We start from the raw sequence: 15,201 nt of genomic DNA on the forward strand, positions 1-15,201 counted from the left end.
AATATATATATATATATATATATATATATATATATATATATATATATATATATATATATATATATATATATTTTTTTTTTTTTATTTATTTTTTTTTTTTTTTTTTTTTTAAATAAATTGTATTATATGTAACCTTATGCAACTGAATGTATATCCTTACTGTAGGTCATCAATTGAATCATTTGTGTCTAATTATTTCTCTTCAAGATTTTCTGGTGAAACTGGTGAGACAAACTCCATTAAGTCTATGAAATATGAAAGCATCATTTCTAAGAAATAACATTTTCCCTTCCCATGAGAATGAAAGCAAATGAGATCTTTTTATTGTCTCAGTTGTTTCTAGACAGTAATATGATAAAAGGAAACAAAGTGTCTCCTGAATGTCAGAAGAGATCTAAAAAAATGTCTCAAACTATGCTCAGATTTGACGACATATCAATATCATGTCATTATAAACTTCCCCGGACATAAAATTCTCATTAAAAATTATTTCCTAGCAAATTCTTCCTAGACCAAATGATTGGATTTTTACTCGCGTCTATGGTTTCAAGAACAACCTTTAACATGTATGGAAACTTTCCATTGTTTAGTAGGTAAAAGAATAAAAAATATAATATTAAATAATATAATTAATATATATAATATTATAATATATTTAATAATATAATATTAAAATTATATTGACACTATGTATATCTCTTAATATTGCAGTATTTCAACAAATATGATCAAAAATTGTCTTAATTGAAACACAAGTGAGAAGTATGAAAGTGTAGTCTCTGATAACTCAAATGTTCCTCTGCTGAATCTTGTTTAACCCTTCATTGACAGCAGCATTATTGCACATGATATTTATATTCATCAATTCAGTCCATGTTTTATCAGCAGTTGAGTCTGTTTGAGATGATGGAGAAGTGTGATGTGCTCTTGGAGGATATTATCTCCAGTGAGCCGTGATCAGATGCAGTAATGACTGAATTGGGTGTGATAATACGGCATTCACGAGGCCTAATTTCGGTACCTCCAATTACAGAACAATACATAACCTCTGCATTCACAGGCAAATTACTGGAGTTCAGAGTGGGTCGCAGCAGACCATCTGAGACTGAGAGGAAGAACGCAAACACAAAGCCCTGGATCTCTGATCCAACGCTGATCCAAAAGGCTTTTCCTGGCGCCAGCCAAGGGTTTGCATGTAATACAGCGCGTCAGTGCACGCATGTAAGCATGTTTGACCCCGGCAGACCCGTTAGTCTTTATTAACACCTGCCTAACGGAGCGCTGCAGTTTGGTGTGGGCCAGCTGATGGGCCCAACCTGGCACAAACTCAACCTGTGACATCGGCAGTTAGCAGCCTCCATTTCACACATGATTAATCTGAGCGAGGGAGGGAGGGAGGGAGAGGGAGAGAGGGGAGGAAAGGCTGGCCCGTGTTCGGTCCGCATGGCTAAAAGGTCTTTAGAATTCCTGCGGAGAGAGCCGCGGGCAGAGTGAATGTAACCGGTTGGGGGTCACTGAGTCTTTGTGTAATTGAGGCAGTGGCAGCCTCTCTATCCTCTCCTCCTTTCAAATGGAGCGAGGGATTGTGAAGTGTGGGGAAGAGTGCCTGGAGGAGGGGTCTTTTTTTTTGAATGTTTTTATGAAGGGGAGGTTAAGTTGACAAGAAGAACAGAGCGAATGTGCTCTGCTTATTTCTGCAGCACAGCGTCATAACAGTCTCTACATCTTTATTGAAGCAATAAAGCCGCGAGAGGACGTGTGCTATAGAGATTTTAACACATTAAACGTGCACAATGCTGAAACTCCATATTGTCAGGGTAGCATCACTTGAGATTATTCCTTTTATAAAATGCAAAATGGTACATAAATAAGTAATTAATATATGAGAAATAATTAAATATGGGGGAAATCGGGAGTGTTGCAACATTTTTTTACGTTTCGTGCATGAAATTCTTGTGGTAACTGAAGTTATTTGATTTTAATTTTAGATACAAAACGACAAATTATGGCGAATAGCTTAAAAAAAAACAATGTGTTTGTCACTATTGTCTAAATTGTCAAATGTTGGCTTATACACTGGTGCATTTTAAGCATGTTTGTGGGTCTGTGATATTTTGTGATGTTTCTAGTTTTTTTTTTTAACATGTCGATGAAAATCTGTGGATGTGTAATATCAAATTAAACAAGACAATCTTCCATTTTTTTGTCCAAATGTCTTAACAATAATAATAAAAAAACAAAGATATGACATCCAAAGTATGTAACCAGATCTATTTTATTGAATCCAAAAGGTTTTAATTATATTTTGCTATATATAAAGGTATTTTAAAGATTTTGAAGTGTCAAAAGGTCATTCGGTTTAACCGTCCAAAGGCCAATACAGCCATTTCATTTGTGATTAAAATAACTTAAAATGTAATAAATGTATATATTTTTTATTCTGGCATGATTTTATAACATCATATATCAACATTAACATTAAAATTACGTGTAGAAGTTTTTGCTTTGTTATGAGAAAAAATATTTGGAAAAATGAATTTCATTGACGTCATTTGGAGTAACCAATATAAAAGGATCATTTTGGATCAAGTCATGCGGTCAATATCATGTGACAGGATGTGACATCATTCATCATTCATGAAGTAAATGATCTAACTCTCTTTTAACTATTTGAAAAATTCATGTTTTCACTTGCTCATACGCATGTCCCGAAACATCAGATCATTCGGTACAACCGCTATAAAACATGGAAAATGTTGTAATATTTTAAAAACTTGTACTTAATATAAAATGTTTGATTGTCCTTTTGCTAAATATCAGCCTGTTAGCACTGTTTGAAAATATCGTCATTCGGTAAAACTAAAAGTGTCATTCGATAAAACCGAAATTTTGGTTAAACCAAATGATTTTTTTTGGTGACAAATTTTGTCCATCTCATAAAAAATGACGAAAGCAGAGTTAATTGATTATAAAAACCACAATCTCATTGTTAACATGTAATGAAACTTCAAAATGAATTATATCTCCATTATGTTTTTTTACACTTTTTAGTGGAAATAGGACAAATGGTGTAAAAAGTCCACACGTTGCATTTAAATGAACACGCATTTTGTTTGGTAATGACAGTCATACGTCACTTCTTGACGACAGACATAACACGACACTGTCATTATTTTTACGCCAGCTAGAGGGCGCATGACTTTAAAACGTAAATATAAGTCATAATAAGGTGCTTTAAAAACGACCTATGTAACACACTTAAGTATACTTTTAAAACGTGTACTTTGTAATAATGCCAAATGAAATGCTTTACCTTTACAGTACCTTCTAAATCATTGTTTTAATAATAATGTTGTCGTGCTTTAAAGAAGTACACTTATTTTGATGTGTTGACTAACATACTTAATAATAATTTAAAGTTAATATATTTTAAATGTACTAAATTGCAACTTTATCATTACCACAAATGTGTAATTACAATATATTTAAATACCTGACATATTTCAATAGAAATTACATTAAAGTGTATGGGTCAAAAAACACTCTAAAGTTGCATTTAATATAAATTTTAACTATAATACAGTTTCATTTAACTATACATAATATATAATTGTCAGTTCACCCTTAAGTATGTTCTTCTAAAGTATATTTTTCCATAATAAGTATTCTTTTTAAAAGTGTGGTAAACAGTACTGTCACATGACACCCATTAACTTGATCACAAATCAAATTAAAAATATGACAGTTGACCTGAAAGTCCTTTATAAATCATGATTCAACATTTGTCTGCCAATAACAGGGTTCATTAAGGCTGTTTATACTTGCCAAGCAAAATGTATTTTTGTATTAAAATAGAATTCCTCTGATCTCACAAGAATGTCTTGGATATTTTAGAACAGCTTCAACTCATTCAATGGCAATTTAGAGATTGAAATTTCCTTTTTATACTACAAATTTTATGACTGTTTCCCAGACCTTTATATGCACACCATATACAGCCAAACTGTGGCAAACATGTACAGTGTAGAGACATGCACTTAAGGGTTTACCCTATTTTTACTGTTTTTACTCCACTGCATAACCACTGAAACCTTAATGCAGTTTGTCACACTAATCCTTTAGTAAAACACTGTAGTCTGATACGTAAAACTTTTAACAAGAATAACAAGTATTCGTGTTGTTTGTGCAGGGCTGTGTTTCTGCGGTGAAGCATCTGCTTTTCATTTTGAGTGTGTGTGTGTGATGGAGTATGTATGTTCTGGTGTGTGTGTGTGAGAGAGAGAGAGAGGGAGAGCGTGTGCATGCCATCTCTGTCATACCTGTGCCGTGCGCACTGCAAGGGAGCCACATTGTTCAGTGCAACATCAGGATGTCGTGCATTTAGGAAATAATTACCCAGCATCCTGCTGTTTTTAAACTCTTTTTCATCTTCTCTAATGGCTTCTTCTTCATTGGTCTCTAATCCCAAACAGGACGTAACGTGCAGAAGGAAGACGCGGCCGCTGCTGTCCCCACTGGAGCAGAGAGGACGCCAGCCTTTGATGTTCCACTCAAAATTATTAATTCCCTGCGTCAGGTTCTGTGTTTCATCTACATTTAAAGTCCAAATCTCGAGTCTGAGCAAAGCTTCTGTTATGCAAATCAGCAGCTAATGTGCATGCTGGGTTTGCTGGGGTTGTTTAATGTATTATTTTTTGAGAAAATTAATGACATCTGCGTCAGTTGATATTGATCTAAAATCTAGATAGATATTCCCTGCTGTGCGTCAGATGAGCTTCATGTCTTAGTGTGGCCTTCAAATCACTAGGACGAACGTCTGAGCACATGACTCAAAAACTAAATGTTCTTTCAGATTCTTTCAGTATTTACTCACCGTCATGTTGTTAAAAACCCACATTGCTTGACTTTCTTGTGTGGAACACAAAACGAGAGCAAAAGTTTAGCAAAAGTTCACGCTGCTCTTTTCCATAAAAGATCAAGTCATTCATTGACAGTCTCCTTTTAAAGGTCTTAAATCTCATCACTCTTACAGTAAATTCAAAGCATCATAATGTGTTGTATTGTGATTGACCACAAGACTCGTTAAACCTGGGTAAATGTATCTTGAATATCTCTTCCAAAATATGACCCAATGGGTCGTTTTTCAAGCACCTTATTATGACCTATATTTACGTTTTAAAGTCATGCGCCCTCTAGCTGGCGTAAAAATAACGTGTCGTGTTTCGTCTGTCGCCATGAAATGACGTATGACCGTCGTTGCCAATCAAAATGCATGTTCATTTAAATGCAGTGTGTGGACTTTTTACACGGTCTCTTACCCGCCATTTGTCCTATTTCCATTTAGAAAAAAAATATTTTTTTTATTAACGACTACACCTACACCAACCATAAACCTACCATTGGTGATTTATAGTGCATATACACTTTATGAGCACATGCGTTCCCTGGGATCGAACCCATGATCACATGATTGCATATTGTTGTATATTGCAATGCACTACCGATTGAGCCACGCAAAACCCAAAATATGACGCAGGGTACAATGCATTAAAATGAAAGTGTCCTGTTGTCAATAGGGGTGCAACTTTAGCAAACGCTCCTATGGGTTGTATATGACAAACGACCTATATGGGCGTATTGGTTGGAGAACATGTTGGATTTGAATATGAATGAGACATGAGAGAGCATAGAACAACTTAAATGTTCACTCAGTATTTTTCATCATTAAAATGTTTTACGCATGAAAAAACTCACAACTTTCATAAAATATGTATGTAATCATGTACACCCTTGTGAAAAAAATTAAAAAAAAAGAGTATTTATTACACAAATAATATACTTTAGAAGAACATACATCAAGTGTGAATTGAATGCAATCTTATCAGACACTTGCATGTTAATTCCAATTAAATTAAAATGTATTTAAGTTAGTTTAAATGAAATGCTTTTCGCTGAACTTTAGAGAATTTTTGACCCACTTAAGTGCACATTTAAGAGGACTTAAGTACAAATTATGTGTGTATACGTAATTTCTTATATCATCTTTGAAATATGGTTAAATGCTGAATGTACTGACAAGCATTTTACCATAAATTATACTTTAATGTCATTTCTATTGACATTTGCATGTCATGTATTTGTGTTTTATACGTGCTTTTGTGAGTTAGTCAACAACAAAAAATAAGTGTACTTTTTTAAACTGTCAAAAGATTATAATAAAACATAATGATTTAAAATGTATTTTAAATTAAAACTTTTAATTTGACATCATTACAAAGTGACCTTTTTAAAAGTGTACTTAAGTGTGTTATGAAACATTGTCATGAAAGTGTGCTCTCTTTGAGTGCACTTAGGTGGCCTTTTATTTCATTAATATTATGTTATATGCAAGTACTGTTTTTAAATATACTTTTAAAGTCTCCCTGCAGTCAATGTTATCCCTTAAAACTCATTTTTGACAAAATGACATAGTAAAACTTTTTTCCTGCATGTGAAAAAAAAATTCTTCATGCTTTAAAATAGCTTGAATGTAACTCTACCCCCTTGCTTCATTTAGTATACGCAGATCAATGAATATGCTAATTATCCCCGCCTCCACTCACTCTCACAAGCTCATAGATCCACTCGGTTAACTTACTGATGTAAACGCTGCACAATGGTATAACTATTGTTTTTTTGTTTTTGTTTTTAATAACATTGGGCGTATAACGGTAATTAATATGATTAGCCTTTTGCTTGAATACGTTATCAAACAGTGTTGCTAATGTTACACAAACCATGTTACTGTTCACCATCTCAGAGTCAGACAGCTGCCTTCTAACAATCAGTATCCTTTCAATCGCTTTAACAACTCAGAACATCAGTGGAGAAGGGCATATATTTCATCATACACCCACCATATTTGCTAAATCTACACGATTTTTCATATCAAAAGAAAAATATACCAGGATAACCTGGCTTCTCTCGTGACTTCCCTGCTTCAGAGCGGTAATAGTTAATGATATGCTAAAACCTGCTGGCATGTTAACATGATTGGTTACAAGGTAGTTTGTGACGTCAGAAACACCAGCGATTTCAAACCGTGGGTTTTTGTTTCACTGCAGTTTTAAGGAGAAAATACTCAGCAATGGTGTTGACTTATGAATTTGGTTTGTCTTAAAGCATATTAAAAACACCAGATAGACATATAAACAACATTAAAGGTGCCACCGAATTGAAAATTGAATTTACCTCGGCATAGTTGAATAGAGTTCAGTACATGGAAATGACATACAGTGAGTCTCAAACTCCATTGTTTCCTCCTTCTTATATAAATCTCATTTGTTTAAAAGACCTCTGAAGAACAGGCGAATCTCAACATAACACTGACTGTTACGTAACAGTCAGGATCATTAATATGTATGACCCCAATATTTGCATATGCCAGCTCATGTTCAAGGCATTACACAAGGGCAGCCAGTATTAACGTCTGGATCTGTGCACAGCTGGATCATCAGACTAGGTAAGCAAGCAAGAACAATAGTGAAAAATGGCAGATGGAGCAATAATAACTGACATGATTCATGATATCATGATATTTTTAGTGATATTTGTGAATTGTCTTTCTAAATGTTTCGTTAGCATGTTGCTAATGTACTGTTAAATGTGGTTAAAGTTACCATCGTTTCTTACTGTATTCACAGAGACAAGAATGTCGCTATTTTCATTATTAAACACTTGCAGTCTGTATAATTCATAAACACAACTTCATTCTTTATAAATCTCTCCAACAGTGTGTAATGTTAGCTTTAGCCACGGAGCATAGCCTCAAATTCACTCAGAATAAAACTTTAACATCAAAATAAATACTTTACTCACATAATTCGAAATCTATCAAACTTTCATACATTCAGAATCAAATGTAAACATCCAAATAAACACTGTACTTACGCGATTGCAGAATTACGCATGACGAACACTTTGTAAAGATCCATTTTGAAGATTATATTAGCTGTGTGAACTTTGTTTATGCAGTGATAGAGTCGAGAGCTCGGGAGGGGGCGGAGAGCGTGAGATTTAAAGGGGCCGCAGCCTGAATCAGCACATTTCTAATTATGCCTCAAAATAGGCAGTTAAAAAAATTCATAAAAAAAATCTATGGGGTATTTTGAGCTGAAACTTCACAGACACATTCAGGGGACACCTTAGACTTATATTACATCTTGTAAAAAAATGTTTGATGGCACCTTTAAAAACGTGATTTTCACCACAAGGGGTCTTTACGATTTGATGTATACTACAAGTGCACATTTAATACAATTAAGCACACTTTCTTTTTTTTTGCACAAGGGCACTCACATGAGACAAAGACTCCAGTCAAATATCAGTAGCCTAAAAAAATACTGATTATTTGAAATGAAGAAGCAGGTTCACAGCACACCAGACAAAGCTTATCAGTAACCCCCTATTAGATAATTTCACTCAAAGAAATTAATATTGAATAAATTAATCCTGTCTGTGTATATATTGTGAATGTCACATTTCTACAATTGCAGAGGTAATTGAAAATAAGCAGCCAATCTGATTGGACTACATTTATAGTACTTTTTAAATTGAGCTTTTTTTTGTAATTTGAAGCTTGACAGACACTGATCACTATATGATTTCATTGTAAGGCTAAAGAGCAGCCAGGACATTTTGGTAAACGTGAACTTTTTGTGTTTCACAGGGGGAAAAAAATAATAATAAAAGCATTGTCAAGGACAGAACTGTCATTTTTGTATTCCCTTTAAATGTAGAATAAAGATTTCTAATTTTCAAAAGCTAAAGATTTTCATTTATGCATTTATATTTAATGTTTATTGCTTTCTATTTGTATTAGATAGAGGTGTGTTATGAAGTCCTTCTGAACTGTCTGCTAGCATTAATCCCTCTCACCCTGAGGCTGGAGACAGCAACTGCACCATAGCTGGATTTAGCTGGACCTAATTTGAATGAAAGTAACACTGTTCCCAGAACAGACTGAATGAGCATGCTTACTGAGCCACAGGAAGTGACCTCCAACATCAGCGGCTGAAGTACACTCAGTGTTTTACTGCAGGTCATTCCAGATAGACTGATGATGTTAAGGATCTCCTCCCTCGAGTGGCACCAGACAAACCCTGCCCCAACCAGACTAAACCCCACCCACAAACTCATCTCATCACAGCTGTGTGCTCACATGGTTTTGATTTCCCATTAAAATGTCTCATTTCCATACAATATCAAAGAGCAAAAGAGACTCAAAAACTTGAAAAGACTCAAAAAAGACTGAAGGACTGGAAGCCAGCGCAGTAATTCACATCATATGGAAAACACCAATGAATCATTGCAAATGATCTTGCTTGAGTATGAAAATGTTTTTTGCTTTGGTTTTGTCTGAATTCTGATGCCCTTCTGTGGAGATGTTTTTAGTGTTGGGAAAATATTTTGAACATACTGTGTTAATTTCATTTGCTTGATTTCATCCCAGTATTTGAATTTATGACTGACAAAATATATTAGCTAAGCATTTTGTTTTTTAAAACTCTGATTTTTGTGGGAGAGACATTGGTCTTTGAGTGATTTTATAGCCAAGTGTTGAGTTCTTCAACACATTTATTTTGCATTAGACACTTTTTAACAATTATTTCCTCACTTATAGATACCAGAGGTTTCTGACCACATAAAACACAACTTGCAAAATTTGAATGTTGATATGCAAGTGTCACAGTATTTAAATGGAGAGACGCATTATTTACTGTGCGGTGACACTGGTACAGTTACTGTTATTTGTTTGCTGAAACAACGTGCCTTAAGCAGAAACATGTGAGAGAAACGTTCTAAGAAAATCATGTCAGGATATTTAAGAAAAGTCATACATAACCTACATTACCCATAATATTGAAAACAGCATGGTAGATTGTGGATGGCGCACATGTTGGATCATGTTTGGAATGGCATACTATTATTTCTATTATGGCATACTACTATTATTATTTACAGTTTCTGCAGTATGTACACTATGCTAATTTCTGTGCATAGAAAACCAGATAACAAACAACATTTGCCAAAATTTGCAGTATGTAAAAAGAGCTTCAACCGGAAGTAATCAAACTGCCCAAAGTTAGCACATTATGCTCTTACTAGTTTTGCCACAGAAAGATATTGTAAAAGTAGTATAAGTAGTATACTATTATGCAGTTCAAATTCAGCATGTCACTCACCGAATTAAATACGTGCATATTAAGACCTTGCATTGCGACAATAATGCAGCACACAAATTGTTGGCAGTACATTGTATAGAGTTGACACAGCCAACATGACCCACAATGCATCATTCCAAACAGAATAGGAAGGCAAATCTGCCTCTGATTGGCTCATCTGTGTCCAATAAGTGGCAGTAAACCTCACTTCCTTTAAAGATGACCTAACGTAGAGTGACATTCCTTTACAGAGTCATCTTTTTACTGCATCCATTAATTTAAATGAACGTGTTTACACACACCATATATCCACAGGGCCTTGTGAAATCCCCCTAACAAGAGCTCCAGAGTATGGACTGATCTACAGATGAAGAGTGACAGTCTATGTGGTTGTGTCTGAAATCGAAGGCAGCTAAACAGGCAGTGTTTTCTGTACAGTATGTAGGTACCTTATTAGCAAACATGCAGACAGGCTTCCAAGGCACCATAACGTCCCATTAAAATATTCTAGAACAAGTTCAGATGAGGTTACAAAGGATATATTTACTGACTACAATGCTTGGTAGCAGTAGAAAGTTGAATTCATAAGTTGAACCACATGCACAGGATCGTGGGATATTGTAGGTAGTGAAAGTTACATTTACGTTACCTTCACATTCCAACCAGATAAAGGCATCTTGCGTAATGGATGTTATGCAAGCACTGGCCATGTCTTGTTACCTTCCTACTAGCATTTTTCAGTGATCTAACAGATGGCCAATCAAATCAAAGAAGGCAGGCTTTACTGTTCACAGAAGATGAGCATGAATTCTATTGTGACACTTCAGTTTAAATGCAAAAGAGCGTGAGGTAAGATGTTAGTAGTTAAACATTTAAAGTAGCTAAAGTAGCTAAACAAATTAAACAATTTTCAAATATTTTTAAATGTTTAGCCACAATGTTTAGGGTGACCATATATGCCATTTTCGCATGACGTGTCCTGTCCAAAATGGCTTGAGCCCTTGCCTCTTTAATTGTGAAAGTGGTCATATCGATGTACCCCCTGAACGTGATTTCTAAACGGAGGTCTGTGCAAGCCACTGTTCTTATTGACAGTCTTCATGCAATGCATTAAAATGATGTCGTATTTGCAATGCTTTGACTGTTCTCTGTAGATCCAGCCTTCTCGCAAGCCACAACTGGTCGATTATGTATAATGCACGCTTTTGGCAAAATTATTTTTTAATCATTAGGCTACCTTCCGCAAATATGAAAACAAAACCAAAACTACATTTTATGCAACTAAGAAATCCTGGACAGGACGTGTCCTGGGAAAATGGCACATATGGTCACCCTAACAATGTTTAGCTACTAACATCTTACAAACAGCTCTTTCACCGTTAAAACTGAAACATCTCAATAGAATTCATCCTTGTTTTCTGAGAACAGCAGAAATGTTAAATGACTAACAGTAATATCCAGTGTTGGAAACTATTCAACGTTTTTGTAAAATTTGAGGGTGTGTAAATGATGATAGAATTTTGAGTGAACTATCCTTTGAAGTTACATATAGTTATTCTGCAGTCTCTAGCGTTCTTCTTGAGGCCAGGGGATTGAGTTTTACACGCACAGCTCTTACTAGCTTGCCTCCAATACACTCACCCTCTAAACCTTACTCCCACCCGGGTCACGGCACCAAGTGTAACCAGTCCTACTCAACCTGCTTGGAGCGGGACTTGAACCAGCATCTCTGTCATGGGAGGCAGGCACAGTAAAAATAACGTTAAAGATTTAACGCAATTTCTAAAGTGCCTCTTGAGGCCAGGGGATTGAGTTTTACATGCACAGCTCTTGCTAGCTTGCCTGCAGTACACTCGCCCTCTAAACCTCACTCCCATCTGGGTCATGGCACCATATATAACCGGTCCTACTCAACCCGCTTAAACTGGGATTCAAACCGTCATCCCCAGCATGGGAGGCAGGCACGCTAACAAAGACGCTACAGACCGTAGTCTCTAACGTGCCTCTTGAGGCCATGAGATTGACGTTTACATGCACAGCACTTACTAGCTTGCATCCATTACACTCATCCCCCATCCACCCGGGTCACGGCACCAAACGTAACCAGTCCTACTCAACCTGCTTGGAGCGGGATTTGAACTGGCTTCTCTGGCATGGGAGGTAGGCACACTAACAAGGACGCTAAAGACAGTAGTCTCTAGCACACAGCTCTTACTAGCTTGCCTCTGTTATACTCACTCCCACCCAGGTCACGGCACCAAATGCAACCGGTTCTATTCAACCCGCACAGAGTGGGATTCAAACTGACGTCCCCGGCATGGGAGGCAGGCACGCTAACAAGGGCGCTAAAGACCGTAGTGTGTCTAGCGCACAGCTCTTACTAGCTTGCCTCTGTTATACTCACTCCCACCCGGGTCACAGCACCAAATGCAACCGGTTCTACTCAACCCGCTCGGAGTGGGATTCAAACTGGGATCCCCGGCATGGGAGGCAGGCACACTAACAAGAACGCTAAAGACCGTTGTCTCTAGCATGCCTCTTGAGGCCAGGGAATTGAGGTTTACACGCACATCTCTTACTAGCTTAACTCCATTACACTTAGCTTCCTAAACCTCACTCCCATCCGGTCATGGCACCAAGTGAAACCGGTTCTACTCAACCCCCTCGGAGTGAGATTCGAAACCAGCATCTCTGGCATGAGACACAGGCACGCTAACAAGGACGCTAAAGACTGCAGTCGCCACGCCAGAGTGCCTCTTGAGGCCGGGGAGTGAGGTTTACACACTCAGCTTGCCTCCATTCTAGCACTTAAAATCTTTTCCCCAATTACATCAGCACCATAAACTCCAATGTTTATTGTTTTTTTTTTATTTAAAGACAGACATAGTTTGTTCAGTAAACCACTAGTTTAAAAAAAATGGTTTGTTTTTTCCCCCTAACTGTACTGAAAAAATACCAAACCATAGCTTTAAAATCGAGGTACTGAACCTTCATTTCTGTAGAACGTTACACCCCGAGTTTTTCGTTAAATGCCTGAAATAAGGTCATTGGTTAAAGATATCCACGTTTTATCATACAACATAACATACATCAGTAATTCCCCTTTGCAAAGCTTTTATTTGTCATTAAAGATAGGCGGTTGCAACCAAATGGCTAAATGGGAATACATAGGTTGCCAAACAGGTAAACTCATCTACTCAGTAGTCCTTTCACAGCCTCTTTGTGTTTATAATCACACTCTTGCAAACTATTATAATTCAAACTTACAGGGAAAATGTTTTTAATAAAGACTGAACGAGTTTAATGTTGGTGACGCTGAAGTGAAAGTTCATTTATAGCCTTCGTTTAGCTTTCTGCAGTAAAAAAAACAGTTTGTGAAGATTATCATGATGAACAAAACGTGTAGGAATCATAAACTTTTGTTGGTCACAGAGCTTATTTTCTGCCAATGGAAAAATCCTTTTGGGTGTTTGTCGAGGGAACCTGGGTCATGCAAACTTCACGAGTCATCACTGCAGTGCTCTAAGTTCTACTGTTTCATGACATAAGGAGCTAGGGAGACAGACTGAGACACAGCGCATACGTCGTGCAAGGAATGCTTGTTTTCTCCTCTGGTATGTCAGCACTACCCTGTCCCTAGTAAATTATATTGTCATATTTGTTTTTCAGTCTGACAGCAGTGTTGAGAGCCAAAGGAAATGATTTACTTATGACTGATCAAACGCTCCTCGCAGAAGAACGCAGCTCTATCTCTGTCAGATGACACGCTGCGAGAGAAACAAATAAATCACATGACTCATGACTTCAGGAGCATCCGTCATCGACAGGAAGGCATCTTCATGTGGCATGTCTGTATCTCTGTATGTGTGTCTCACAGTGTACTAAGTGCAATAAATCTCCTTGAGAGCTTGTAGCGGAAAGGTAAAGTCTCAGAGCCGGAGAAGCTCCAGGCATTTCTTGCTCTTGAACAATCTGGAGATCAAAGAGTTCATCTCTGACAGCTGATGACTGGCTTCCCATGGCCGGGGAACCAAAGGAGGCTCACACCTGTAGCAGGTGATTACAGGTAGATATGCCTGCCTCTAATTGGACAATAAACACCACTCTCCGGCTGTTAATGGCAGCAGTCTGCCTCTCAGACGCCACATTGCCATTTGGCCGTCGCCAGAAGTCCCTGAGTCTCCCCCGCATGGCCACCATGATGACAGACTGAAGGAGTATTCGAAGCAAACTGTGAGATAATCTCAGACAATCTTTAAGACAAGCTGGAGAGAAAGAGACGTGTCATGATTGTTCATTATTTTCTTGTGTCCCTAATGTTATGCTCTGTTGTTATAGCTTGAATGAGCCCTAAAGCAGTTAAAAGCCATCCAGCTGTAATGTTGTTCTTTTTACATGTTTGTAAAATTGAACATTCTTGAAATGACTAAAACAAACCACAACATTCCTGCGACACTTCTTTCTGTTGTGCCTTTGTTCTGAAATGGATATGTTTGGAATAGCATAGTATCATATTACTCATTTTATTTTCATAGAATGTATACCGTATTTCCTGGAAAAGTCGCACCGGGTCAGAATTGCATTGCTGCGAGAACTTATCGGTGTATAAAGTATTATTACATTTGAAAATATAAAGATGTGTTTTAGTTCCCCCCTCACTCTACAAAAAATCATTTAAATTTAACGGTATTCAGAACAGAACAGAAATGAAAAATGTAAGTATAAAATAAAAATAAATAATTGCGTCATTTATTATAAACACCAAACCTAAATGAATTTATTTCAAGTGAAAGGCGGTATACAAATAGTCAAAGTCGCAGTGAGTTTAAAATGATATTCTAGAAAATACAGTACTTTATACAGCATGTGAATTTGCAGTAGGCATGTAATATACAAGTCACCTACTACATTTTGTTAAAATGTGCAGTATGCAGAAGAGCACCTTGATCAGAGTAACAAATGAACTGGAGGAATCTCCTGACTCATTAATTACTCAGAA

The sequence above is a fragment of the Chanodichthys erythropterus genome, chromosome 14 (assembly GCF_024489055.1).
Source record: "Chanodichthys erythropterus isolate Z2021 chromosome 14, ASM2448905v1, whole genome shotgun sequence".
NCBI classification, from domain to species: domain Eukaryota; kingdom Metazoa; phylum Chordata; class Actinopteri; order Cypriniformes; family Xenocyprididae; genus Chanodichthys; species Chanodichthys erythropterus.